The following is a 26687-nucleotide window of genomic DNA, read 5'->3' as shown; positions in this document are numbered from 1 at the left end:
TCAAAATGCTATTTATGGTAGTGCTATTTTTAGCACTTCCATATTTAGCATCTCTTGTTTCTATTTTCAACAAAAAACTAGTTAGATATTATTATTATTATTATTTATTTCGGGATGGCATGAAATGTACAGGGTTTAATTCTGATGCCTTTATTTGAAATCAGCCATTACGATTCTGCATGTGCACAATGTTTGACTATGAGGTAAGGTTTTTCTTCATTTCTTTCATTGTCTTCAGGTTTTCTATTGGGTGGGTTGATTTCATGGGAACTCCTCTGAGGTAGGGTTTTTCTTCATTTCTTTAATTTTCTTCAAATTTTCTGTTTGGTGGGATCGTTGATTTCATGGGACCTCCTCTAGAGCCTCCTTACTGGGAATTGTCAATAGATTTTATCACTGTTATTAACTCTAACAAGACCACTTCGAAACTATACACATTTGAATTGACAGTCTGCTAGCCTGTCATAGCATACTCTGGTGCACAATATCCATAAGTTCCCATTACTTGTGTGGAAATGTGAGCCTTATCTCCAACAAGTCCGAGTTTGGCCAACCAAAAATCTGATAACTTTCGATGAAATCTCTTGTCCAGTAAAACATTGGAGGATTTAAAATCATGATATATGATCGGAGGGTTGTCTTTGTCATGCAAATATTCCAACCCTCTTGTAGTAGCTGCAACTATTTTCATTCTTGTGTTTCAATATAATGGCTCCTTATCAGGCGAGAGGTCATGGAAATGGTTTTCCAGTGATCCCAATTGCATGTACTCGTATACCAAAAGCCTTTGATCCCCGTCAATGCAATATCCAATAAGGTTAACAAGGTTTTGGTGATGAAGAAGAATTAACATCAAAACCTCAACAAGGAACTCCCTGTTTCCCTACAATCCATTCCTGTCGAGTTACGTGACATCGACAACCTGACCAGTTCCCTCAAGCCTCCTTTCATAAACTCTGCCAAAGCCTCCTTCATCCAATAGACACTCAGGATTAATATTATTCATCACTGTAGTGAATTCTCAAAAAATGAATTTTTGCGCAGCAATATGTGGTTCCCCCATCTTGGGAGGTTCATCTTGCCTATTCCCATTGGAGGACTTCGATCTCAATCTATTTGAAGAGGCTTTGGGAAGCTGATTAGAAAATGCAGCAGTGTATTCCTGGTCATCTTTGCTCTTAATATCATTAAGTTCATACCTTTTCAAGTGCTACATGTATTTTACATCCTTTGCATATCCACATCATGGAAAACAACTCATTTCTCTACTTAGCTAACATTTAATCTCAGTATGAGCAGAATCCAAGTTCAAGGGAAAACAAGAAAACTCAATAATAGTTCAAGGGAAAAAAAAGAAATCCAATAACAGTTCAAGGGGAAAGAAAGCCAATCGGGCAGCCAACAGAGCAAAGTGTGATATATTTTGTTGTTTTGTTTGTTTAAATCCTTTTTCTTAGTGTGGTCATGCGTAACTTTAAAAAGGCTACAAACATATATATAGATAAAATTCAATAATATATATATATATATATATATATATATATATATATATATATATATATAAGAAGGCAAGCCATAGCATGGCAGTCAACCGAACAGACAACAACCACTACTTTTAGCATTTGACTCCATCCATATAAAATGAAGCACTATGAGTATTTAGACTATCCATGACCATAAACTACATATCCTCTGAAGTTTTCTAGGGGCACATATCCTCTGATATTTATTTGAATGTATAAAAATCCCATGATACAGGAGAGAAATGGGTGTAGGATTGGAGGAAGCACCATATGCCAATTTTTCCTTAACATGCATTAAATAAAACTAAAAATTTTGTGGGTGAATATTGGTTAGAGTGGTGACCAAACGAGGCATAGGTGTAGCTAAGTGCATTAGGTTTGCAATATGGAAAACATAGATGATAAAATTCTTAGGTGTAGTTTAACAGTAAAAATTGACATGCATAGAGAGGGGACAAGTTTGGTGGGGGTGCCCACATTAAGGCCACAAAACTAATGGCTTTCACACATTTAAGTATGCTAGATAGGAACCTACAATGATACCAGGTCAAACACGCACAAAATTGATAGGAAATATTTTAATAACTCGTGCGGATTTATTATATTCACAAGATGTACATATTATTACATAGTTTTATGACCCTTGGTTTTCATCTTCTAAGAGGTCACTTGGAATTCAATGACTATTGGAATACCTTCCCCCAACCCTAACATATTAGGTGTCTAACAAACTTTTATACTAATGGATTCAACTTGCATCTACATAAAACAGAAAGGAGGAATCCAACAACCTTTTTTAGAACCCACTTAACTTTTTTAGAAACTCGCCAGTAATACCAAAAATGGATGCAAACTACAAAATGCTTAGACCATTTTACCAACAACTCTATTATAAATTGTTGGAAATTATTGTGTATATACCCTTCTAAAATATGGCTCTTCTTTCTCACACTAACTATTAGACAAATCTTTTAGGGTAGTGATGATTCTTTGAACTACAATCTTTCTTTGGCATGAAGAAAACATTAAAATTTACAAGCTCTAGATATAGAAACTATGAAATCAAGCACTGTGTCTACACCATATATTTTGGAATAAAAATCAATTACAACATAAGATAGTTGGAATACTTTTAGAGAATATTGTTTTCAATATTTTATTTCACTTTTTTTTCCGCATCTGATGAAGCCAATTTTTTTTTTGCAATCTGATATTTTCACTGAGTTATTAAAGATATATAACATATTAAAAAACTCAACAAACTTTTATACTAATGGATTCAACTTGCATCTACATAAAACAGAAAGGAGGAATCCAACAACCTTTTTTAGAACCCACTTAACTTTTTTAGAAACTCGCCAGTAATACCAAAAATGGATGCAAACTACAAAATGCTTAGACCATTTTACCAACAACTCTATTATAAATTGTTGGAAATTATTGTGTATATACCCTTCTAAAATATGGCTCTTCTTTCTCACACTAACTATTAGACAAATCTTTTAGGGTAGTGATGATTCTTTGAACTACAATCTTTCTTTGGCATGAACAAAACATTAAAATTTACAAGCTCTAGATATAGAAACTATGAAATCAAGCACTGTGTCTACACCATATATTTTGGAATAAAAATCAATTACAACATAAGATAGTTGGAATACTTTTAGAGAATATTGTTTTCAATATTTTATTTCACTTTTTTTTCCGCATCTGATGAAGCCAATTTTTTTTTTGCAATCTGATATTTTCACTGAGTTATTAAAGATATATAACATATTAAAGATATATAACATATTAAAAATTATTGTGGAAAAAGGATGACTTCTCCTATTTAACAACATATAAGAAGGCTAGGTTGGATTTAAGAAATATCCCATAATTTGGTACCTCATAATATATGTGCATGGATGATCTTAAGCTATGGGGCTCAATGTCAAGATTGAAAAATAAAGGATGCTAAGAGTTCTGCAAGGTTTTGGGTACAATATTTTATTGAAAATATTTTATAACACTAGACTATTATGGTGAAACAAAATACAAAGTTGGTTCGTAATATGGAAACTTTGAAATCATGAGACCCTTAAGAATCAAGGAAAAAATAGGTCAAATTCAATGCATAGGTATTATACGCAAAGATATAGAGCATCTATCATTGTTTATTTCGATAATTATCTTTTCAAAGTTTCTCGCTTTGTAAATTATATATTTTGTGGAAGAATGGATAATCTCTCTAAATGAATGCGAGAGAAGGGAGGATCACTTGGTGTTGGTTTTTTAGGAAGGACATGGGATGAATACCTCCGAATTTGGGTTTTATATGTGTTCTGCTAGGGCTTAATGCTTGGTACTGTTAACATTCAATGCCCATTATTTGTCTTTAATTATTTTCTCTGATAGCCTAGTTGTTTTGCAATGGCCCTGGGTAGTTGGCATTGTCACAAGGCATGATATAACCTAAAAATGTGTGCCCTTGGGCACGAATTGATTTTGCCAATTCTTTGGTTATTCATGGAGGTAGCAATTGCAATGATTGTTTTTCTAAAAATATCAAGAAAGGTTGTCTTAAAGGGATTCCTTAAGGTAATAGAATCCTTTTTGATGAAACTCCTATACACATATTTGTTGGTGTTCATTTTGGTGTATGTGATAAGTTCAAGCAATGCACACTATGTATACTTTTTTAGTTGAGTTCTATCTACTTTGCTTTTAAGGCTTGGGTATAGGAACTTTGGAAACCATGTTTGGTTTTAAGTATTTGTGAGTTAACAAAATATATTTTTTACATTTTCATTTAAGAAAGAATCTGACTATGCTGATATTATTTCTCATGGATTTGTGAGCTAACAAAGTATAATTTTTTGTTTTCATTTAAAAAAGAATTTGACTATGCTGATATTATTTCTTGAGGCCTTTACAAACCTCCTACTAACATAAATGCTTGATAGTAACAATTGCCTTCCTATACATAGAGGACTGGGAAAACCTCAAAATCTCCCTTGAACCTCTCACTCTACTCATTCAAATGCCAAGCAAGACTGCATCATCTAAATTTTGTAAAGTCACTTTACAAATTTCATGATTGAAACGAAAATTTTACACATGAAATACACAGTTTCTGATCAGAGTACAGAAACTACAAGAATTTATGCCAAAGAAGATGAAAGATTTGCAAAAACTTAATAGTTCATGTGCGACTCCAGTAGAGTCTCAGTGAAAATCATATGTCCCACTCCCACCAAGGGCATTGCTCCTTTTCCTTTCTCTTAAATTCTCACCCCACGATTTGGCTTCAGCAATTGCATGTTCACGATCTCGACTGACAGCTAAGACTCGCTTCCTGTCTCTGTTGGGTCTCCCAATTTTTCTAAGGCTATGCCTCATCCCATCAGACTTGTCAGAATCTCCAGAATCCCTACCACTACCCTCCTGAGAACCTCGAGACTCATTTAAGGTATTCGAAGCCCTAACACGAGCAGTGTGACGTTCAGGGGAAGTCTCTGCAAGGCGTAGTTCATGCTGGTTACTTCCATGTCTACTTACTTTATCAGTTCCTCTTTTTGATCCATTAGGATACTTCCTCTCCTTGTTCCTTTTCTCATGGGCAGGAATCGATGGTGCAGACTGATTAGTTTGAACAAGATTCACTGCAGGATCATACATCTGGGATGCAAGGTAACCAAGAGTTGTTACTACATCACCGATCAGGGGCTGAGTGGTAACATCCTCCTAAAGACACATTGCTGCCACAGCAAGTGCTTGATACATGCTTCTCATGGGATAGAGTCCCTTGATTAGCTATCTGTGAAATTTTTTTGTGGTCCTTTAACAAAGGTCATGCCCAAGAACAAGATTTTTCTCCTTTATTAACAGGGAATTGTCAATAGCGTTTCTCCCTCTTATTAACTCTAACAAGACCAATCCAAAACTATACACATGTGACTTGACAGTCAGCTAGCCTATCATAGCATACTCTAGTGCACAAAATCCATAATATCCATGAGTCTTATCTCCAATAGATCCGAGTTTGGCCAGCCCAAAATTTGATAACTTTGGATGACATCCATCGTCCAATAAAATATTAGAGGATTTAAAATCACAATATATGACTGGAGGGTTGGCTTTGTCATGCAAGTATTCCAACCCTCTAGCATCACTTGCAACTATTGTCATTATTGTGTTCCAATATAATGGCTCCTTATCATGCAGGAGATCATGGAGATGGTTTTCCAACGATCCTAATTGCATTTAATCGAATACCAAAAGCCTCTGATCCACATCAGAGAAATATCCAATAAGGTTAACAAGATTTGGGTGATGAAGAAGATGCAACCTCAAAACCTCAACAAGGAACTCCTTATTTCCCTGCAATCCATTCCTGTCGAGTTTCTTGACAGCCACAATCTAACGAATGCTCTCAAGCCTCCCTTTATAAACTCTGCCAAAGCCTCCTTCACCCAACATACACTTAGGTCAAAAATTATTCGTCGTTGTAACTAATTCTTGAAAAATGAATGTTTGCACAACAATATGTGGTTCCCCCATCTTGGTAGGTTCATCTTGCCTATTCCCATGGGAGGACCTCGATCACAATCTAACTGAAGAGGCTTTGGGAAGCTGATTAGAAGATGCAGCTAGGTATTCCTGGTCATCTTTTCTCTTAATATCATTGAGTTCAGACCTTTTCAAGAGCTACACATCCTTTAAATCCTTTTTAGATCCACAACATGGAAAACAAATCATTTCTCTGCTTAGCTAACAATTAATCTCACTATGAGCAGAATCCAAGTTCAAGGGGAAACAAGAAAATTCAATAACATTTTAAGGGGAAAAAAAGAAATCCAATAGCAGTTCAAGGGGAAAAAAATCCAGCCAGGTAGCCAGCAGAGCATAGTGTGATATACTTTTGCCTTATATAGATATATACATATAACTCAAGGCAAGATATAGCATGGAGGTCAACTGAATAGACAGTAGCCAATACTTTTAGCATTCGTCTCCATCCATATAAAATGAAGCACCGTGAGGATTTAGACTATCCATGACCACAAATTGCATATCCTCTGAAGGTTTCCAGTGGCATTTATTTCCACTGGCGCATATCCTCTAATATGTATTTGAATGTATAAATATCCCATGATATAGGAGAGAAATGGGTGTAGGATTGAAGCATCATATGCCAATATTTCCTTAACATGCATTAAATAGAACTAACAAACTTGTGGGTGAACATTGGTTAGAACTGTGACAAAACCAAGTAGAGGGGTAGCTAAGTGCGTTAGGTTTGAAATATGGAAAACATAAATGATAAAATTCTTAGGTGTAGTTTCAATGAGAAAAATTGACATGTATAGAGAGGGCACAATTTTGGTGATGGTGCCCACATTAAGGCCACAAAACTAATGGCTTTCATATATTTAAGTATGCTATATAGGAACCTACAATGATACTAGGTCAAACACACACAAATTGATAGGAAATATTTTAATAACTCGTGTGGATTTATTATATTCACAAGATGTACATATTAATACATAGTTTTATGACCCTTGGTTTTCATCTTCCAAGAGGTCACTTGGACTTCAATGACTATTGGAATTCCTCCCCACCAACCCTAACAGATTAGGTGTCTAACAAAATTTTATACTAATGGATTCAACTTGCATCTACATGAAACACAAAGGAGGAATCCAACAACCTTTTTTAGAACCCACTTAACTTTTTTAGAAACTCGGCAGTAATACCAAAAATGGTTGCAAACTACAAAATGCTTTGACCATTTTACTAACAACTCTGATAGAAATAAAAAGGAGGAATCCAACAACCTTTTTTAGAACCCACTTAACTTTTTTAGAAACTCGACAGTAATACCAGAAATGGTTGCAAACTACAAAATTCTTTGACCATTTTACCAACAACTCTGTTAGAAATTGTTGGAAATTATTGTGTATAGACCCTTCTAAAATATGGCTCTTCTTTCTCACACTAACTATTAGACAAATCTTCTAGGATAGTGATGACTCTTTGAACTACAATCTTTCTTTGGCATGAAGAAAACATTAAAATTTACAAGCTCTAGATATAGAAACTATGAAATCAAGCACTGTGTCTACACCATATATTTTGGAATAAAAATCAATTACAACATAAGATAGTTGGAATACTTTTAGAGAATATGGTTTGCAATATGTTATTTCACTCTTTTTTTCCGCATATGATGAAGCCACTTTTTTTTGCAATCTGATATTTTTACTAAGGTATTAAAGATATATACTTTTTAAACTCCTAGTCATTGATTCAATGAATTTATCTTCATTACCTCTTCTATATTTCTTGTTATTCAACAAGATCATTGTAGGTGCCTATACTTGTTGAAGATCGTGCATATCAAAGACATTCTCAAATTTTAGAATTTTTTGGGAAGTAGCTTTTCGAAACTAGCCTTTTTCAAAATTCTTGTATAGGAAACCACCCAAATTCTTGCATAGGAGGCTACTTTTGCATTTTGGGTTAAATTCAGTGTTTTGATGTATCTTTCCATGGTTTCTCAATTAGATGGAATAGTTCCTCTGCCAATAATTATTGTGGAAGAAGGATAACTTCTCCTATTTAACAACATATAAGAAGGCTAGGTTGGATTTAAGAAATATCCCATAATTTGGTACCTCATAATATATGTGCATGGATGATATTAAGCTATTGGGCTCAATGTCAAGATTGAAAAGTAAAGGATGCTAAGATTTTTTCCAGGTTTTGAGTGCAATATTTTATCGAAAATATTTCATAAAAGTACACTATTATGGTGAAACAAAATACAAAGTTGGTTGGTAATATGTAAACTTTGAAATCATGAGATGGTCAACATCAAGGAAAGCATAGGTCAAATTTAATGCATAGGTAGTATAAGAAAAGGTATAGAGAATCTATCATTGTTTATTTCGATAATTATCTTTTCCAAGTTGATATCTTTGTAAATTATATATTTTTGTGGAAGAATGGATAATCTTTCTAAATGAATGTGATAGAAGGAAGGATCACTTGGTGTTGGGTTTTTACAAAGGACATGGGATGAATACCCCCGAATTTGGGTTATATATGTGTTCTTCTAGGGCTTAATGCTTGGTACTGTTAACATTCAATGTCCATTATTTGTCTTTAATTCTTTGCTTTGATAGACTAGTTGTTTTGCAATGGCCCTGGGTAGTTGACATTGTCACAAGGCATGATAGAACCTAAAAATGGGTGTCCTTAGGCATGAGCTGAGTTTACCAATTCTTTGGTTATTCATGGAGGTAGCAATTGCAATGATTTTTTCTCTAAAAATGTCAAGAAAGGTTGTCTTAAAGGGATTCCTTGAGGTAATAGAATCCTTTCTGATGAAACTCCTATGCACATATTTGTTGGTGTTCATTTTGGTGTATGTGATAAGTTCAATCAATGCACACTCTGTGTACTTTTTTGGTTGAGTTCTATCTAATTTGATTTTAAGGCTTGGGTATAGGAACTTTGGAAACCACGTTTGGTTGTAAGTATTTGTGAGCTAACAAAATATTTTTTTTTGTTTTCATCTAAAAAAGAATCTGACTATACTGATATTATTCCTTGAACCCTTTACAAACCTCCTACTAACATAAATTCTCTATAGTAACAATTGCCTTCCTATACACAGAGGACTCGGAAAACCTAAAAATCTCCCTTGAACCTCTCATTCTACTCATTCAAATGCGAAGCAAGATTGCATCATCTGAGTTCTATAAAGTCACTTTACAACTTTCATGATTGAAACAAAAATTTTACACATGAAATACACTGTTTCGGATCATAGTACAGAAACTGCAGGAATTTATTCCAAAGAAGATGAAAGATTTGCAAAAACTTAATAGTTCACGTGTGAATCTAGTAGAGTCTTAGTGAAAATCATAGGTCCCATTACCACCAAGGGCATTGCTCCTTTTCCTTTGTTTTAAATTCTCACCCCATGATTTGGCTTCCGCAATTGCATGTTCATGATCCCGACTGATAGCTAAGACTCGCTTCCCATCTCTATTGGGTCTCCCAATTCTTCTAAGGTTATGCCTCATCCCATGAGACCTGTCAAGATATCCAGAATCCTTACCACTACCCTGCTAAGAACCTCAAGACTCATTTAAGGTATTCAAAGCCCTAATACGAGCAATGTGATGTTTAGGGAAAGTCACTTCAAGGCGTTGTTCATGCTGGTTACTTCCATGTCTACTTACTTTATTAGTTCCTCTTTTTGATCCATCAGGATACTTCCTCTCCTTGTTCCTTTTCTCATGGGCATGAGTCGATGGTGCAGACTGATTAGTTTGAACAAGATTCAATGCAAGATCACACATCTAGGATGTAAGGTAACCAAGAGTTGTTACTACATCACCGATCAAGGGCTAAGTGGCAACATCCTCTTGAAGACACATTTCTGCCACAACAAGTGCTTGATACATGCCTCTCATGGGATAGAGTCCCTTAAGCTTTGGATCAACCATATGTGAAATATTTTTGTGGTCCTTGAACAAAGGTCGTGCCCAAGAACAAGATTTTTCTCCTTTGCTGACTAGGAATTGTTAATAGCTTTTCTCCCTGTTATTAACTCTAACAAGACCACTTCAAAACTGTACACATATGACTTGACAGTCAACTGAACTGTCATAGCATACTTTGGTGCACAATATCCATAATTTCTCATTACTCATGTGGAAACGCGAGTCTTATCTTCAATAGGTCCGATGGCCAACCCAAAATCTGATAACTTGGGATGAAATCCCTCATCTAGTAAAATATTAGAGGATTTAAAACCACGATATATGACTGGAGCTTTGGTTTTGTCATGAAAATATTCCAACACTCTTGCATCACCTACAACTATTTTCATTCTTCTGTTCCAATATAATGGCTCCTTATCAAGCGGGAGATCATGGAGATGGTTTTCCAGCAATCCCAATTACATGTACTTGTGTACGAAAAGCCTATGATCCCCATTAGTGCAGTATCCAATACGTTTAACAAGATTTTGGTGATGAAGAAGAGTCAACATCAAAACCTCAACAAGGAAGTCCTTGTTTCCCTGCAAACCATTCCTGTCAAGTTGCTTGACAACCACAATCTGACAAGTGCTCTCAAGCCTCCCTTTATAAACTTTGCTAAATCCTCCTTCACCCAACAGACACTCAGGCCAAAAATTATTTGTCGCTACAACCAATTCTCAAAAAATGAATGTTTGCACAACAATATGGGGATCCCCCATCCTAGGAGGTTCATCTTGCTTGTTCCCATGGGAGGACTTCGATCTCAATCTATCCAAAGAGGCTTTAGGAAGTTGATTAGAAGATGCAACAGGGTATTCTTGGTCATATTTACTCTTAATATCATTGAGTTCAGACCTTTGCATGTGTTTCACATCCTTTACATCATTTGCAGATCCACAACGTGGAAAACAACTCATTTCTCTGCTCAACTAACAATTAATCTTTGTATGAGCAAAATCTAAGTTCAAGTGGATACAAGAAATTTCAATAACAATTCAAGGGGAAAAGAGAAATCCAATAACAGTTCAAGGGGAAAGAAAGAAAGCTAGCAAATCAGAGTAATATCTCTGATCATGTAAAAGTTAATCTTAGTCTGAGTAGAATCCAGTAACAGTTCAAGGGGAAAGAAAGCCATCCAGGTGGCGAGTAGAGCAGAGTGTGATATATTATCTCCTTTCTATTCTTGTTCTATTCGTTTAAATCCATTTCCTTAGTTTGGTCATGCGTAACTTTAAAAAGGCTACAAACATATATTCCTTCTCATACTTGGGCTAGAGATGTAAGAGCAGTGCTACTTTCTCTCTCTCTCTTGTTCAATCTTATTTGTACTTTATGTGTTTTTGTCTTAAGGTGCTAGTGCTTCTTGGAGCATTCACTCGAAAACTTCATATATAGAAAGAAGAAATGGAATATGTGGGGTGCATGGTGTATGGCTGGACCATGCTCTTCCATGATGGACTTGGACATTGGAGGTGGTTTACGATTTGCTGCTAGACCTTGTTTGGATGTTTGAAAGACATTCTTCCTCGAAGTATTGTATAAGTATGGAGCTTGGCGACTTCATGCTGTTGATGCATGAAGGGAGTTTATGTGGTTTAAGTAGAGTTGGGTATTTCAGAGAAGGTTATTGAGCCCTAGATACATGGGGTTACTTGGTTGCTTGCATGGACGTTTACACTTGACATGTGGACTCTTGGGTTGAGGGAGTAGATATGTAGGTGTGGGAGTCCTTAAGGTGACACATGACCTTGGATATGCATTTTCCTTAAGGAGACACATGATCATGGAGATACATTGGAGCTACATTGGAGCTTTAGACCTTTCGAGGATTGTTGGACCTTGAGGAGTAGTGCTCATGCCGTGGAAGCCTTGCTTGTTAATCATTGTCACCTTTGAGCCTCACACATATCACTTAGAGTAGAGTGCTTCACATGGGTGGAGCTACTTGTGTCTTGCAAGTTTTCTTGTAGTCGATTAGGTCCACTTGTTATTGTAAATCCCATTTACCTCTCATATAAATAGAGGAATGAGTGAGTTGTTATTATAGCCAATCATGCACTTGTGCATATTCCTTTTCATACTTGGGTTAGAGATGTAAGAGCAGTGCTACTCTCCCTCTCTCTCTCTCTCTCTCTCTCTCTCTCTCTCTCTCTCTCTCTCTCTCTCTCTCTCTCTCTCTCGTCCAATCTTCTTTTTACTTTATGTGCTTTTGTCTTAAGGTTCTAGTGTTTCTTGGAGAATTCCCCCCCAAAAACTTCATATATATAAAGAATAAATGAAATATGTGGGGTGAACGGTGTATGGTTGGATCATGCTCTTCCATGATGGACTTAGACATTGGAGGTGGTTCACTATTCACTGCTAGACCTTGTTTGGATGTTTGAGAGACATTCTTCCTCGAAGTGTTGGATAAGTATGGAACTTGGTGACTTCATGTTGTTAATGCATGAAGGGAGTTTATGTGCTTGGAGTAGATTTGGGTATTTTAGAGGAGTTAATTGAACCCTAGATAGCACAGGGTTTCCTGGTTGCTTGCATGGATGTTTACACTTGAAATCTGGACTCTTGGGTCAAGGGAGTGGATATGTAGGTGTGGGAGTCCTTAAGGTGACACATGACCTTGGATACCCATTATCCTTAAGGAGACACATGACCATGGAGGTGCATTGGAGCTTTCGACCTTTGGAGGATTGTTGGACCTTGGGGAGTAGTGCTCGTGCCATGGAGGCCTTGCTAGTTAATCATTGTCACCTTTGAGCCTCACACATGTCACTTAGAGTAGAGTGATTCACATGGGTGGACCTACTTGCGTCTTGCAAGTTTGCTTTAGTGGACTAGGTCCACTTGTTATTGTAAAGCCCCTTTACCTCTCATATATATAGAGGAAGGAGTGAGTTGTTATTATAGTTGATCATGCACTTGTGCATGTTCCTTTTCATACTTGGGTTAGAGATAAAATAGCAATGCTACTTTCTCTCTCTCTATGTCTCTTGTTCAATCTTCTTTGTACTTTATGTGTTTTTGTATTAAGGTGCTAGTGTTTCTTGGAGCATTCACCTGAAAAATTTATATATATAAAGAAGAAATGAAACCCACGAACATAATCACAACCTATCATATAATTCCCCATGCTTTCAAAAACCCTAGATAGGGAAAACCAAGAGAAACCCTAGCTCCACCAAAGATACTCCAACAATAAATCTTTTCGAATATCTTTTTGAAATATATTTTGTGGAGCTAAGGTTTCTATTGATTTTCTCTATATAGGGTTTTGGAGATCTTAGAGCATTATATGATGAGTTGTGATTGTGTTCATGGATTTCAATTCTTACACATATATGAAGTTCTCAACTGTCCAAAATTATGTTATTTTAGACTTGACTTCCAGCTTACCACTGCCTAGCATACCTTGTCACTCCTATAAATTGTGTTATTTCAAAGATTTGACTTCCAGATTTTCATAAATACAATGTCCTCAAAAAGATAGTTGAACTCTTCCATATTCATAGTTAGATCATATTCCAAGAATATATACATTTGTTGTACGAATCAAAAATTGGCTCATGAACAACAATCACATCACAAGTGGAAATTGAACTTGGTTGGGGAGGATATTAATTTATCCTCTGAAGTTCCTGAGTTCTTTCTGCTATCAAATTGAATCAGAACTAGATAAAAATCAGATAAAAAAATTGGTTGACCAAAAAATACATAAATTATTCAGCTTTAGGAAAGAACATATATATTAATGTGCATCTGTATGAATCACAACCATTATACAAAAAAAATCCACTTAACTTGAGTTTTCCCAGAAACAGATTTGGAGGTTTCCCAACATGAAATTCCTAAAGAACATGTTGTCTTTAAGCCAAGCATGCACCATATCATAGTTAAAATATAAATTCCTTGGCACCATTAGACCTGGCACTAGTCTAAGAATCCTATCCCATACTAAGAGCATATTTGTGTTAAAAGAGTTCACCATGCATTTATATCCACATTTTTTTCTTAAGGGAAAAAGTGGTTTTGTGCCACATAAATCAGTTTGAAGCACAAATATCCATATCATAAAACAAAGGCAAGCTTGAAATGCTTGTTCAATAGCTAGAATGATTGTTATGACATTGTTCACAAGTTTTAAGTACTTTTTTGAAGGACTTCAAACGGATGTAAAAGTGATTTAGTGGGTCAAAATGTTCAATGATGGGTATTATGCTCCTACTAAATTGAAAATGGTTGATTTTTTCATTGTTTGGGCCAAATATTGTAATAGCAGCACTAGTGCATTAACTATGCTAAAAGGTCACCAAAAAATACATAAATTATTAAAATTTAGGAAAAATCATATATGTTAATGTGCATCCATATGAATCACAACCATTATAATTTTTTTTTTTCCATAACTTGAGTTTTCCTAGAAACAGATTTGGAGGTTTCCCAACATGAAATTCCAAAAGAATATATTGACTTGAAGCCAAGCGTGCACCATATCATAGTTAAAATCTAAAGCCTTTGGCACCATTAAACCTAGCACTATTATGAGAATCCTATACCATACTAAGAGCACATTTGTGCTAAGAGAGTTCACCATGCATTTATAGCCACATTTTTTCTTAAGGGTGAAAGTGGTTCTGTGCCACATAACTCTATTTGAAGGACAAATATCCATATCATAAAACAAAGGCAAGCTTGAAATGCTTGTTCTATAGCTAGAAGTATTGTTATGAAATTGTTCACAACTTTTAAGTACTTTGGTGAAGGACTTCTAAAGTATGTAAAAGTGATTTAGTGGGTCAAAATGTTCAGTGATGGGTATTATTGTGAGATTATTTTCCTAGCATGCTCCTACTAAATTGAAAATGGGTTTTTTCTATTTATTGTTTGGGCCAAATATTGTAAAATCAGCACTAGTGAATTAACTATGCTAAAAGGTCACTTTATTGTTAATTTGACCATGAATATCTATTTTACAAAGCAATATTTCTTAGCTTTGTTTAAGTTAGTGGTTTGATAAGAACATTTCTATAGTCTCTTCACTGAATTTCTTAGATTTTTTACATTTATTTTTTTATAATAAAGGGCTAACATTTTACCTTGGTTAGGTAAGGATTCTTTAAATAACCTTCTAGCTTAGTTCCTTTTTGTTCCATCTAAGCTTGGAAAAGTGTCATGAATTTACATTGAATAATGTAAGAATCTAGTCTTTTCTAGAAACAATCAAGCCAACTCTTTCATTTTGCAAATTACCTACTAGTTCTGGACATATTCTTTGAAATTTCTATGTTGAAGGTGTTGGATTTAGGTAAGTGATGCAAAATGCACACCTACAGTTCTATTGTTCACCTATTACACGAGTGAAAATTATAGGCAAACTTGGAAGGGTTGGACGTGACTATTCCAACCATACTCTTATTGGCCTGCAATACATATATTCATAACACATACCTACAATACTATTGTTCACCTATTCGGCTAGTGCATATTGTAGGCAAACTGTTAAATGTTAAAATTCGATGCCTCAAGTTCACACACCAGCACTAAAGATGCATCGTATTGTGTGCATCCTTAGATATGTTTGAGATTGCAAGTAACTGTTTAAATAAATGCATGTATAAAACTTCTATATTAGCAAAACATCCATCAATATTTTATTCTAGCATTTTGCACTGAATTCATAATAGTAAGCTAAAAAGTGTCATTTCAATGTATGGAAATTAGGATATATAAATGTCAGATATATACTCTACATCTTTAGGTTATCTCCTTTTCAAATATGAGCTTTTTTAGGCTACATGTTAATTGTTTGAACTTTGAACTTTGAAGAAATTCCTAAATGGACTTCGTAAATACTCGAATGAATGGACTTCGTAAGGTAATGGTATCATAAATTGTCTTATTTCGAATATTTCACTTCCATATTTTCAAAAAATACAATGTCCTCAATAAATACTTATAGGTATAGATACTTATGTTTAGGATTATATATGTGTTGGAACAGTTCCTTTATGTTTTACTATAATCTTGATGTTGACAAGCTTTAGCCAACCTTTTTCATCAATTGTTCATAGAATATGAAAAATATTTCATTGTCAAAATGTGGCAAAATTTACATTTCTCCTAATTTATTTTTTTATTATTCATGACAAGATAATCATGTTGCAGGAATGAGGTATCCTATAGTCTGTTTCAATTTGTGGATTTTTTCTCCTCCCATTTTTTTACAAGGATGTAGATTTCATTTTCATGTTGATGTTTTTTGCAGGTACCTTATCTAGCCCCAAATGTTGGTAATAGAGCGGATCTTCAGAAGTAGTCGAGGACATAGACTATCAGAGTTTAATGTTACAATACCACTTCCACCTAGTATTAGAAAAAGTTTAATGGTCTACGACATAAAGAAGAGTTATTTAATGACGGGGTTGAAAGGGCAACCTCATGTCTTAGTTCTAAGTCATTTATTTGTGTTTCTTGGCTGTAATTCATCTATTCGATTTAGAGCTTTATCAGATCAATTATTTCACTAATCCAAAGTGCATGACCTGTATCTCTCACCCAATGTTAGTTACTTGACATGGTTGATATAACATTCAATTCTAGGCCACTTTTATTTTAAGTCAGAGATTTTGTTGATTAAAAGAACGCTCATATTTTGATTGGTTTACTTGGAGCTTGATTTAAAAAAAAAAATTCCACATGGATATTATTTTTTCAAGGTGGGCTCTTTGCACCAGTAAGGTCAAATGGGTCCTAGAACAAAGGTATACAACAAGCACATCGTTGGCCTTTGTTGCATATATGTTATTCTTTATATCATTGATGGATTGTTATTGATGATGTAAAACAGAGGATGGGAAGGTCCTGCCAATTCTCTTAACAAAACAAAAGAAAATGGAGTGGTAGAATTGTGTTTTAAAGGGTGAGCCAGAAATTAGTACTTGAAAGGTAGAACTTGAGAATAACAAGCTATCCGATCTAGATTTGGAGACACAATAGACCGTGGAAAAAAAATGATGGTATTGACGAGTCTTCTTGGAAAATAAGCTCAATTGTTAGACCACTGCCCAAATTTCAATTATTTGCAATGACAATAGTGAGTCTAGATTTATTTGTATGAATAGTGACTTTGGCCATTGTCATTTTCATTTCCTATGAATGATTTTGATTTTCAAACTCCAACTAGTTTGTTGTTAAACTAATTAAAGCTTTGATGAAAAACTTATAGTTTTCAAAGATCTTTTCTAAATCTATTTTCTTGATAAAATTTGTCTTTTTACTTTAGGTATTGTACATTGCTACTATGTGACATGCTATGATATAATTGCCTGGATAAATAGACAGAAGTCTTGTACAACATAGTCTTTTTTAAATATAAAGAAATAGTGTTTCCAAATACAAAGTTTATTAATTAAGAACATCTTTTAGACTTCTTAGCTAAGTTATGATTATATTTCAATAGAGGATTTTGTGTATGTTGATATTGTGTTGTATTTTTGGTTTCTATTAGGTAACAATGGTTAATAAGAGAATGTGTTCTTGAGCAGCAGACACACATATTATTCTACTATCGACATGAAATTCCATGGTTTTCAGGCATGGAAACAAAAATGCAGTTGTCAGTGTGATATACAAAGTCCATGTTGGATGAATTTAATACTAGTGATGATTTTGATTCCTTGTCAGATAAAGAATGTCACAAGTCAAATTCAAATAATCAGAAGCAACTGAAGAATGAAGGTGAAGCTATTACTTTCTGTCCAAGTCATTTTTTTTATTTTTTCGTTGTTGTCATGTTTTGAGTGCGGACTTGTAAAATTCCAAATCGCATGTTTGTTTATGTGAAGAGGAAATATATATATACATAATTTTTTATTATTATCATATGTTGGTGAGCACCATTATTGCAACAATAATTCTGCAACTCATGGGGCTTCCTACTTTACTTTTATCAACCTAGTAGTTCGTAACAAACTTGGAAGCGATGGTGTTGTATGCACAAGTACTAGCTCTTACTGCAGGCTGTCACTTGGTCAGATGGCACAAGATCACTCTAAGCTTAAGGTAACTTCTATGAATTCTTAGAAGAAGATTTTAACTATGATGAAAGAAATCTAACTCTACATAGGCTATTCTATTTGCAGAAAGAGAAGGAAAATTGAAATGTAACGCAAACCCTAACAAACCCTAATTTACCCACTAAACCTATTGTTGCAGGAAAAGAGATCAAAACTGATGAAATGAGTGCCATTGACTACTGAAAAGGTAAATTGTATTTATTCAAGCTACTTCTGAAAGGAAATGAGAAGAAAAAATCTTTTTGTTCTTTTGAGTGTTTTTATGTGAAATTATTATGCTTGTGATTTATCTGGTCGTGATTGTGTAGAGGTTTGGTGGCAAAGGAAGATGGAGTTGGCTTTTGCAGAGGCAGAGAAAGGTGTGGAGAGGTCTTAAAAAGCCCTAGTACCCTTCTAAAGACTTCCCTTGTGATCGAACTTCGAAAAATCACTCACAAGAAATTCTACAGGAGGCTGCAGGGGATCTATAGAAGGTTCTATGGGAGGATCTACAGGAGGAGGCCGAGAGCTATTTTTGGAGTCTTGAAGGTGGAAAAGTAATGGGAAAGGGTAACTGAAGGCTAGATGAAGGTGTTGAGGTTTTTGGAGCTGGTCTAGGAAGATCAGGAAAGAACAGGATGGTTGGATTTGTTCAAATGGCAAGAAAGAAGCTTATGGATAAAAATACAGAAATTAGGGCAGATTGGCGAAATGTCGCAAATGACTTGGGAAATCTATGCAAAGTGAGTTTTATGGATGTATGGTGAGATGAGGTGTCTTTCAAGAGATCTGTACATCTACTTATAAAAAACTGATCAAAGAAAGAACTAACTATGCCATGAAAACAAAGATTTTTCTAGCTTGACCTAATTTCTGACCTACAAACAGAAAATGTTGAACAGTAATCTTTGAAAAGAAAAGCATGCAAAGAGATCTATGGTAAAGAAAAATAAATGATCTAGGAAACTAAATATGAACCAATATCAATATTTCCAAATCAAAGTATCACACTAGTAGTTGCATGGAAGAGCAAAAACTGTGTTTTGGTGGCAGCAGTACTGCCTTGACCTCAAATCATAGTCCCAGGAAGGGAGAAAGTAGATTAGGGCTTGCCGTTGGCCTTTCTGAATCTTATTCTATCACTATAGTAACCTACTTGAACAATTGAAACAAAAACATCTATGCAAACCATCAAAAGCAACCTAATCTAACAAAGTAACATGAATCTATGTAACAAAAACTAACTCATGAACTGAAGCAAAAAAATATAAGTACAAGGTAAGAGGTGCTGGGCAGCTTGGGTTGGGCCCTAACCCAATAGCTTCAACCCTCTAAAAGACATCAATGCTGGATCAAAAACTGTTTCATCTTCATTACCAAAAATAATGGTCACATTACATGAACTGTTCTCAAAAGGAACTCGAAAATAAGCTGAACAATATGCTGCACAAAAGTGTGAAAATTATACTAATCACTCGCTAACCTATTGAGGCTCTAAGCTCCCTTATTTATACAAATGGAGACCTCCAATAGTCCTCCTAAAATCAAGGAGCTTGGCTTCCTAGAACTAGAGCTTCCTTGTTTTCCTCAAGTTTTGGCTACCATTTGCTCATAAATCCCTTGACTTTGTCCAAAATTGACCAAAAAAACTGTATAAAGCACACATTAGACTACATGGCCAAATGAATAATGCAATTCACTCTATTAGCACAAATATATTCAAAAAAATGCAATAAACTAATGAGAATGGTGGATTAAATCGAATTAAGAGGCAAAATGATCCCATATAATTACACATTTATGGGGCTCATCATCACCCCCCTACTGAATGGGTTGCTCATCCTCTGAGCAACTAATCTAACTCTTCATCCTTGATGGCTTTAACAGATTCCCTGACATCCCATGTCTCTGATGTGATATCTTCCTCTTTATCATGGAAACCTGCCTTCCTATCCACTTCTTCCCACTGTTTATACTCCTCTTCTTTTACTCCTTCCAGTAGTCCTAGTAGCAGTGGAGGACTAAATTTAAGGCCAATCCAATTGGTCTTCAAACTTTGCATTGAGTGCTTATACAGGGGCACTCTCCTCATGGCTTCCCTCATCCTATTTGGGGAGTGATACTCCCTGATCCATAGGCTGTGTGGCAATGTATCCCACCTTCTCATGCAGGCATGAATGCAGTCATCTCCAAACAGTCTCTCCATGTCCTCGAAGTGAGCAATATCCTAGGCCTACTTATCAACATAGTCTGGGACAACTTGAGGATTGCCTGCAAGGTGTTGGTGGGCATAGATGATAGCCATAGGTTCTGCTGGGTGTGCTCTAATCATAAAGGGTTCATTCAATTCTTTTTCCATCATTTTCTAGATTTCCACTGCCCTTTTATCTTCATGGCTCATCCAAGATGCCATGGCCATTAGCTGAAAGTTTCCCAATGCAGCATTTGGATCCCATAAGTTCATGTCAGTAAGTGCCATGTTGTGCAGGTAAAATTCTACTAGCTTCACCTTATCCTCAGCTGAACTGTGATCACATAGATGCATGAATTGGCCATAACCCTGAAAAGGTATTGTGCCCCTCTGGGCCAGTGTCTTGATCTGAAATTGGAGCCACTAATCCTTGAGGTACAATGCATATGATTTGGCTAGCTGTCTGCACTGTAATTCCTCCATAGCCGAGCTGGCCATGTAGGCTAACTGGGATTCCTCTTCCTGTAGCTGCCTTCTCAAAATCAACACCTCATTTTCTGCCTGGGATTCTCTCTCCAGTTGCTGTTGTATTAATGGCTCACTGTCTCCCTGGGGCTCCTCTTTCTATTGTTGTCCTTTTAAGATTGATAGCTCATTTCCTCCTTGAGGTTCCACTTCTTGCAGCTACTTCTTCAACATTTCATTTTCTTCCTCCAATTGAGCTCTTCTGATGCTTTCTGTATGCTTGACCATGCTCAATTCTTTGCCCATCTCTCTCAACTTGTTTTCCATGTGCCTAATGTCTTCCACCCCTTTTCATTTTCCAATTTGCATCCATGTATGGGTCCTGAATATTTCCTTTTCTAGCTCGAAGAAAAGAGGGACTGCAAACTTTTTTGGGATGATCTTCCCACCTTCGAGAAGGTTATAGTAAGAGCCTAAGTTAGGCTGAGGTCCAGGCTCTGGTATCTCTTTTGCCTTGTCTTCCTCTTTGGTTTTTTCTTCTGCCTTCTTTTCAAGCTTTTCAATTTAGTGGAGCTTTGCCAATGTCTCCTGTAGAGATGTCTGTGCCTCCTATAGGACTGTTTTAGAGTCCATTAGTTTGATCATTTCTTTCCAAGTAGAGGTCTTAGGACTTCCTCTTTCGTAAGTGATGGGGCTTTTGGAGGGAGATTACTCCTTTGTTGCAGTGGGGACATTCTCAATGATGATGGGCTCCTTTGAAGATGGCTGAGGCTTCCCCATCTTGATTCTGGTGCTCTTTCAAGCCTTGAAGTACATAGATGGTTGTTCCTTCCTTTTCCATTTGGGCTTGCCTAGAGTACTAAGTGCAGCAAGAACAGTTGCTGCTTCTCTTGCTAGTGTCTTAGGAGACACTTCTCTTGTTGTGTTTCTTCTTCTTCATCTGTCGTTTTGCCTATTTTTGCTGGTTTTGTAACTGTTATCTTTGACTCTGTTTTCTCCTCTGCTTTTTTAGTTTTTTCTTTTGTTGTGGCAGCCTTTTTCTAAGCTATCTTAGGCTTCTTCTTTTCAGTTCTTGTCCTCTTCTTTTTCTCTGCTATGGTTTTCCCTTTCTCTGCTTTTGATGTTGTCTTCTTCTCTACTTTAGGCTCATCTGTGGTGGTGTCATGTTTCTCCTCTCCTTTCTGTTTTTATTCTTTTTCTTATTCCAATTGAATGTTTTGTTCTTCTTCATGGATTTCCTTCTTAGGTTCCTCTTTCTGTTCCTCCTCTTCACTTCCAGATGGACTAAGGTCATCAATGAGAGTTTTGATATCATCTTCTTTAGTCACGTTCCTAAAAATATCCCAGTCTATGGGGATTTTGTAAGTGTGGAGGGCATCATCCACCAGCAATTTAATTAGCCCATGGTGGGCCAATTGGTCTGGAACCCTTGCCTTCAGTTTGGTGCTAGATTCTAATAAGGATTGGAGGAGAAAATATGGAAGATTGAGTTTTCTGGATGTAGCAAGGTCCATGCCATATCTTAGTTCATGTAACAGTTTGAAATGATACCCATAGACTATGTTGTATCTTCCTTCACAGGAGATATATTTCATGATCTGATAATTGACTTCACCCCATGGATAAGGTATAACTGTCCTCCTGATGCCATTCTTATCCTCCACAAGATGTTCATTAGGCTAGAAAAAGGTCTTCTTGGCCACTTGTCCCAGTGGTTTTTCTTCTTTGCTCCAGGGAAGTCCAAGTGGGAGGCCTGTAATCTTGTTGATAAACTCCAGTGTAAGTTCTATGGATTAGACCCCTGAAACTAACTATGCCATGGGTTCTTTAGTGAGGTTTTAAAGACAATAAAAATTCTTCTGTGACTTCCTCATCATACCCATGAAATTTTTCAAAGAAAGGCATCCAATTTTCCCTGGTAAAGAGGGCTACCACTTCTAGGTGTTCATGCAGTTTAGTTGAATTCAAAGGCTCCTTCCTGATAGAACTCCCTGTCATGATGTTCAGAGACTACTGGAATGTTTTAGGTAAGGAGGAAGGCAGCAAATTTCAAACCCAGGAACAAAAGAACAACTAAGGTTTTCTTGCTGGAACTAGAGAGAGAGTTTTTCGTGTTCTTCCTTATCAACAAAAACAAATTGAAATTTTCCTTCCCTTCAAACTCTATTCTCAAACTTAATTTACTTCTCAGTCTATTTGAGGGAAACAATATCTTTAAAAGAACACAAAGAGTATACAGGACAATGTTTTTTCTTCCTCAAAATAAACAGAATACCCACTGCAAATTCACTTTTTTATAGGCTTAATTCTCTAAAGTTGCATCATATTTTTACACAGGAGAACATCACAGAGGAAAAAGAGACAAAATTTTCGTGTAGAAAGTAAATGGAGAAACTGTGTATATTTCTAAAAAACACAAGCAGACTTCTGTTCTCACTTTTCCTTTCTTTTCAACTCAATATTTTGCTTCGAATCCCATCACCTTTTGTAGATATATGAAATGTAGAGTGGATTTTACTAAGCCTACCTTTTCGAGCTCAATTTTGGCATAAATTTCTGAATTTTCCTCTGCGGAGCTGCTCATTGGCCTTCCTATAGAAAGGCTCCTGTAGGACTGTGTTTCCACTCCTGTAGAGTGCGATAATGCTCCTGTAGAGCTCGGTAAACTGAAGGATTCTAAAAATGACAGAGAGTGACTGTCTTGAGGTTCTGAAGGTGGTAGGTAAGTTGTTGCAGTCGAGAGCACGATGATGCAAATGAAACCAAAGGTGATGAAGACGTCAACTACAACGCACTTAAGCTTACGGGCATGTTCTACAGTGACGAGGTGAGGTGGCAGGAAGGGTGCGTTATCCCCATGCAGAATGTTGGTCCATACTCCAGTGCCATTATGATACTTCATTCTGCCTTCCTGCAATCACTTCCATCATTCGTTTTATACGCCACCACCATTACCTATTTTGATTTTTCTTCCTGAGTTGACTGAACACACGTGCCGACTACACCCACTTAGCACTGTTTAAACTCGATGAGGCATTGTTTGAACTGGACGAGGGGTTCTGTTTGAATTGGACAAGGGTGGCCAGTTAGCTGGCCACCAATTTCATTTAATCGTGACCATCTCAATTATTCATGCAGTTTCTAAATTATACTCATGCAACAGAGGAACAGGTTTCGTCACTTACTTGTTAGTTGCTACCGTGCTATTGCATGCTCATACTTTGGCACTCTATTCATGGATTGTTGCTGCTGTTGGTTCTCGTGGCTTCTAAATTGGTGGCTTGGCTACCTCATGCTAGTGATCTTCAATTAGGACTGGTTTCTTACATGTTGTATCATCTGTGGCTGCACTGTCCCTACCTCTAGGGCTTGTTTTTTAAGGGGATCAGCTGTAACAGGAATCCTGCAAGATTTCTTGCAACTACTTCTCCCTCTAAAACTTTTGGCTAAGGCTTGAGCTAGGACTGGAGAGATAGCTGAGGAAGGTTCTAAAGGAAAAGGAAAAATAGCTGGCATGCACTAGGTAAGATTTAAGTTACAAGGGTTTTTGTTTTATTCTTCTTCTTTTTTTTTTGAAAAACAAAAGAAATAGGATTTTGTATTTTCTGTGCAGGAAGGAAAGAAGCGAGTGGAAATGAAGTGGTGTAGGTATGGAATGGAGAGTTAGGAGGATGAATGGTGGTAGGAAGGTCCAAAAGCCTTTTGGACAAGTCTCTAGCCCTATAATTCTTTTCTGGACTTGATTTCAAGCTCTCTGTGGTTTCTATAGGAGCCTCCTGTAGAATGCACAGAGCTTCCTGTAGGATGGATAATTTCTAGAACAAGTGAGACCAGGGACTGGGAAAAGACAATGGCAATGGAGAAATGATCTATCAGGGGTTTATTCAACTTGGTCATGTCCCTTTTCCTTTTGTGGCCCTCCTGCAAGCAACAAAGCATTCAAAGAAAAGTTAATTTTCTTGTTCCTATTTTTCTTTTTTCTTTGTTTTTTTATTTTTCTTTCTTTCTTTCTTTCTTTTTTTTTCTTCTTTTTTAATGAGACATTTGGGGTGCCTCCAGGAGGATTTCACCCTCACTGCCTACCCTAGGCACCCCCAAGGGGAGGTTTTCACCTAGGGATCTTTTATTCTCTTTTTTCTTTTCTGTTTTTTTCTTTTTTCTTTCTATTTTTTTTTTTTAGGGTGTGGGTGGAGTGGAGGCAGAGACTTGCTCCACTACCAACACTATTTTACTTAGATTTTCAATGAGTTCTTGCTTGGAGAGGGGATTCCTGTAGATTTTCAACCTATGCCCATTGACACGCATGGGGATGGCTTCTTCATCGATGATCCGGATCAGAACTGAACCATTGTCATTGCATTTTTCTACTGTGTATGGTCCTAGCCATCTTGTCCTTAGTTTACCCCTAAAATCTTAATACCTTGAATCATACAACAACGCCAATCTCCTTCCTGGAATTGTTTCTCTTTGAGGTGTCTTTCATGCCATACTTTCCTTTGAAGCTGGACTACCTCTGTGTGGAGAAGGGCCTGCAATCTCTATTCATCCGATCCATTTAGCTGAAGTAACCTTTCCTTTTGTGCAAGGCTCAGATCTAGGTCTAGCTGAGCTGCCATCCTTAGTGTGTTATATTCAAATTCTATTAACAACAAAGCCTTCTTCCCATAGATTAGCTCATAGGGTGTGAACCCTATGGTGGTCTTCCAGGTGGTGTTATAGGCCCAGGTGGCCTCAACCAATCGATCTACCCAATCTTTTCTGTTGTTGCTCACTACCTTGGTCAAAATTCCTTCCAAAGCTCTATTAGTGACTTCCACCTATTCATTTTCTTGCGGATGATAAGGGGTGGAAGCTCTGTGCTTAATTTTTGATGTGCAAGCAGGCCTCCAATCAGATTGGAGGTAAACTGACTCCCTTGATCTGTGACTAATTCTCTTGGATATTCAAACTTGTAGAATATATTCTCTCTCAAAAACTTTGCTACTTTTTCTTCTGTAATTGCCTTAATCGCCTTTTTTTCTGCCCATTTTGTCAGATAATCAGTGCACACGATGATGTAAGGTTTCTTTTTTGAAGGAGGATTGATAGGACCCATAAAGTCCATGCCCCACTTCTCAAATGGCTCAAAAGTCACCTGAGGTTACAGGGGCATCTCGTCCCTTGGAGTAGGTTTCCCCATCCTTTGACATCGGTCACATTAGCTAATATATCTCCTTACATCTTGATGAAGATTGGGCCAATAGTAACCTGCTTGCAAGATTTTGAAGGCAGTCCTCTTTGTTGCAAAATGGCCCCCACATCGCCCATCATGACAAGTTAGGAGAATGTCAAAAACTTCCTCCTCCTTGACACATCTCCTCAAAACCTGATCTGGGCCAAGTTTGAAGAGATTGCCCCCAATCCAGGTGAAAGGGGCACTTTTCCTCATAATCTTGCTATTCTCTTTTGAGGACAGGTGTGGCGAGAACTATGCTAAAACTAAGTAATTTGCTATATCAACAAACCATGGAGAGAGTATTGAGATAGAAAATGGGTTTTCATCTAGCATTGATCATCCACCATTCCTTCTTCACTTGTAGGTTGATCTAGTATAGACAAAAAATCAACAACAACATTTTCCTTACTCAGCTTATCAACAATGGTTAAATAAAATTGCTGCAATAAAACTAACCATCCAATAATACAAGCATTTACATCTGGCTTGTTCATTAGATACCTAATTGCAGCATGATTAGTGTGTAGAAATGTTTGATAGCCAGTGATGTAGTGTCTGAACTTATTTAGGGAATGGACTACAGCTAGGAGCTCCTTTTCGGTTATAGTGTAGTTTAATTCTGCCTTCGACAATTTTTTACTTACAAAATATATAGCATAAGACAGCTTCTCATCAATTTTCACTAAGTTTGCTCCTATC

The 26687-nt window shown here is 36.5% G+C and overlaps 3 pseudogenes; all 3 read right to left on the bottom strand.

Annotated features, from left to right (window-relative positions):
• Positions 1-367: 367 nt before the first annotated feature.
• Positions 368-1006, bottom strand: LOC149238466 (serine/threonine-protein kinase PBL27 pseudogene; annotated as a pseudogene).
• Positions 1007-4628: 3622 nt separating this feature from the next.
• LOC149238465 (putative serine/threonine-protein kinase PBL7 pseudogene) lies at positions 4629-9750 on the bottom strand (annotated as a pseudogene).
• A 130-nt stretch (positions 9751-9880) lies between these two features.
• Positions 9881-10983, bottom strand: LOC149238464 (serine/threonine-protein kinase PBL27 pseudogene; annotated as a pseudogene).
• Between the last annotated feature and the right edge of the window lie 15704 nt (positions 10984-26687).

Source organism: Pinus tabuliformis, chromosome 8 (genome assembly GCF_031772625.1).
Source record: "Pinus tabuliformis cultivar Carrire ecotype Pingquan chromosome 8, CPIR1, whole genome shotgun sequence".
Lineage (NCBI taxonomy): Eukaryota > Viridiplantae > Streptophyta > Pinopsida > Pinales > Pinaceae > Pinus > Pinus tabuliformis.
Note: the sequence above shows the minus strand (reverse complement) of the source record. Positions and strands in the feature narration are given on the sequence as shown.